Raw genomic sequence first — 4,069 nt, 5'->3', positions numbered from 1 at the left:
ACATGACTAATGTGGAAATATATTTAATATGGTTGTAATATAAACCATATATCAGATTGTTTGCTGTCTTAAGGAGTGGGGTGGGGAGGAAGGGAAGGAGAAAATGTTTGAAATCAAAATCTTATAAAATTAATGTTGAAAACTATTTTTACAAGTAATTTGAAAAAATACTATTAAGTACGAAAAAGGTCATTTTTCTTAGGCTTGAAATATTTAGGAAACAGACATATTCAATTATAATCTAATAAATTAAAGTCTAATACCCCTCTTTCCCAAAAGCTAATGAGACACATCTAATTAGATTAAATGATTGGCAGGGTACTATAGTATGTCAAGAAATCAAAAATATGATATCAAGTTCTGGGCATCACAATTTAGAAGGGACATGGACAAATTGATTCTGTCCAGTCTAGGTTGGCTTGCATAGAGAGGAGCCATGTAGTCATGCTAGAAAAGTTAATTCATAAACAGCTTATATACCCAAGACCCAGAAGCAATTGAATATACTAGTACAGAACCCAAAGATTTCAACTACTGCAGTGAAGATTCAGTATTCATCAAAAATTGATGAGAAAATTAGAAAGGTCTGGAAGAAATGAGGTTTAGAACAATAACTCATACCACACACCACAATAATCAACAAATACATTTTTAAAAGTAGATATAAAAATGTCATATCATAAATTAGAGAAGAAAGAAAACTTCCAAAACTATGTATTGTGAAGAATTCTTGGTGAAACAGGGAATAAAGAAGATCACAGGAGAAAAAATTAACAATTTTGATCCTATAAAATTGAAAATATCTCAGATAAATAAATTCAATTAATTAAAATTAGAAAAGGGAGATAGAGCTAAGATGATGGAGTAGAGGTAATGCTACATCCAAGTTCTCTATCATTCCCTTTCAAATAATTTTAAAATAACACCTCAAATCAAATTCTAGAGTGGCATAGCCAACAAAAAATTGTGTTGAAACATTTTTCCAGAACAAGAAAACATAGAAGGGTAGAGAGGTCAGTGACACTGAGGCAGAGACTGGCTTAGGATAAATTCAGTTGCAATCCTAGCAATGTTGGAGGTGGCTCCAACAGCAGCAGTAGCAGCAGTTTCAGGAACTCTCAGCCTAGAGTATTGGAAACCAGTCAGAGACAGACTGCAGAGGACCTCTGCTCTAGAACTGGGCATAGTACTAGGTGGAGTTTGGCAACTCCGTTGCACCCATTCATTTCCAGACCTCTGTTCCAGGGTAGAAAGGAATTTCGGCAGGCTCAAGGGAGGAAGGGCTCTAGTCACAATTCCTGTTAGAGCTTGTAGCTGCAGAAGAGCAGGGACCCTAACTGGGTAAGGATTAGAGTGCAGACAAAAAACTAATGACCATACCTCTCTCTGAATCATGGCACCTTGGAAGCACAGAAAACATGCAATTCCCCAGAACAAGCCATGAAAACAGAAGTGCAGTGGTTCTGGGCCACTTTTCAGTGGTGGCCGTTGATGTCTTAACAAGTGGAAGACTACAACGTATTCCTCATCATTGGTACTGGCTTAGAGTTGCTGCCAAAAGATACTAAGGAAGAGTGATGGCAACATATTTCTTTGAAAAGAATTTGACTGTGACTCTATGATGAAAGCTGAGAAAAAAATGCTTGTTTCTGAATTGAATTTGCTCAAAGAACTGAAATATTCAAATATTGTCCAATATTATGATCATATTATTGGTAGATCCAATCCCATACTCTTTATTGTAATGGAATACTGCGAAGCAGGGCATCTGGCTAATATTATAACAAAATACACCAAAGATATTACTTGGGTAAAGATGTTTTTCTAGAGGTAATGACTCAGCTGACCTTGACCCTAAAGGAATGTCACAGAAGAAGAGATGTTGGCTATACTGTGTTGCATTGGGACCTGAAGCCAGGTAATGTTTTCCTGGATAGCAAGCAAAATGTCAAACTTGGAGATTTTGGTCTGGATGGATGTAATGGTACTTTAAATGGGAAGATCTTTCTCATCTATTAATAGGCCCATGTGGACTGCCTGGGTCACATGGAAGTCTGAGTCACATGGAAGCTATGGTGGAAGGAGTTTGCTGAATATGTGGAGCAGGAAGGGGTGGAGCAGGAAGTGAGTAGAGCAGTCAGAGCTGGGAAAGAGAGAGAGCAGACAGCAACTCAGGTGAGTGGCAGAACTTGTTTGTCATTTGTTTAAGGGAGGTGGTTTGTGGGAAGCCTAACAGAGGGAAGGCTTGGGGATAGTACTGCCCCCTGCATTGTTTTTTTGTATAGCTATCTTTGTTGCTATGATGGATTTGGTTTTCTGATTCTGGGATCCAACTTTCTGAATAAATTTTTTGGTTCTGTCTTCCATGTGAAGAGTTTGTTATATTTTGCAGTTCAGAACTGTGCTGGCATATCCATAGCTTCCATAGGTGCTATGAATATCTCATTGGCACTACACTAGGATATTAAACCAAGGCCCAAGTTTTCCAAAAACATTTGTTTGCACATCTTGTTATATTTCTCCAGAACAAAAGAATTACATGTCCTATAATGAAAAGTTTGCTATCTGGTAATTAATCTGTTCACTGTATCAGTTGTCCTTTAATATATCCTTTAATGGATTTCAACAAGAAATAATTATTTGAAAGATCAGAGAAGAAAAATTCAGGCAAACTCTGTATCATTACTTCACTGAGTTGAATGATTATTACCAAGATAATAAATTTGAAGGATTACTGTTGACTGTCTGTCAAAGAAATTCTTAAAAACTCTCTGATAGCAGACCTGGTAGCTGAAGAACAAAGAAAAACTCCTGAGAGGAGAAGGTGATAATGAGGAAAGCCAGAAAAGCTGCAGAATTTAGGCCCTGCAGTGACTGGAATGAGACTAAAAGAACTACAATTGCAGGAGAGAAAGTAAGCCATCTAAGCAAGAGAAGAAAGGCTAGAACAGGGTGGGGAACCTGTGGCATAGAGGCCATATGTGGCCTTCTAGGTTCTTGAGTGCAGGTCCTTTGACTGAGTCCAAGTTTTACATAACAAATCCTTTTATTAAGGGGATTTGTTCTGTGAAGTTTGGATTCAGTCTAAAAGTCATACTTAAGGACCTGTCCTTGAGGCCACAGGTTCCCCACCCATGGGGTAGAACATAAGGAATGTGAACTTTGTGTTTGCTAGGGATTTGTAGGAGACAAACTCATCAGAGCTGAAAATTTATTGAACTATTACAATCTGTTAAAGGAACAGATGATCTTGCCATTGACAAACAGCCCAGAATCACTTGATTTTCCTTCATCTCTAAACAAGAAGAAAGTTCACTTCAGTCAGGAAAGTAAAGAAAATGTCCTCAGAGGCAAGAACTCAGAATTGTCACACCAATAAGTCTAAGTGCAGACACTTGGAGAAGAGACTTTATACTGCTCAACTACATGCTGAAGTCCTGTGAGAGATGGGGAAAAAAACTACCAGATTAAGAGCAGCCAGATTCTGGGAATACACTGAGTAATGCTGCTAAAGACTATACAGTATTTACTATTATTGACCATGGTAGAGATTGATATTTAACTGCTATTTTTCTATATACTTGGCTCTATGAGCCATGGCCTTGTTTTATCATATCAAAACATACGGGAAATGTTTTTGCTGATATTTGGTTAAACAAAAAAAACTAGTAGCGAAGAGCAACTTTCCCTGTATCTTAGAATCAGAAGGCAAAATAGAAACTGAAAGAATCCACCAATCAGCCTTGAAAGAGATCCCCAAATGAAAACTGCCAGGAATATTATAGACAAATTCCAGAGATCTCAGTTCAAGGGGAAAATACTAAAAGTATCCAGAAAACAATCATCCAAATATAGGAGAGCCACTGTCAGAATCATGCAAGATTTAGGAATTACCTCTTTAAAGGAGTGGAGGGCGTGGAATGTGATATTCCAGAAAGCAAAGGAGTTAGGACTACAACCTAGAATAATCTGCTCAGAAACACTGAGTAAAATCCATCAAAGAAGAATTTTTTAATGAAGTAGAAGTCTTTCAAGCATTCTTGATGAAAAGACCAGAACTGAATAGAAA

General features: G+C 37.5%; 1 pseudogene; it reads left to right on the top strand.

Moving 5' to 3' along the window:
- The first annotated feature begins 1,491 nt into the window (after nt 1-1,491).
- On the top strand, nt 1,492-3,499 carry LOC140507830 (serine/threonine-protein kinase Nek2-like; annotated as a pseudogene).
- The last annotated feature ends 570 nt before the right edge of the window (nt 3,500-4,069 follow it).

Source organism: Notamacropus eugenii, chromosome 5 (assembly GCF_028372415.1).
Source record: "Notamacropus eugenii isolate mMacEug1 chromosome 5, mMacEug1.pri_v2, whole genome shotgun sequence".
NCBI lineage: Eukaryota > Metazoa > Chordata > Mammalia > Diprotodontia > Macropodidae > Notamacropus > Notamacropus eugenii.
This window is presented reverse-complemented; position numbering and strand designations above follow the sequence as displayed.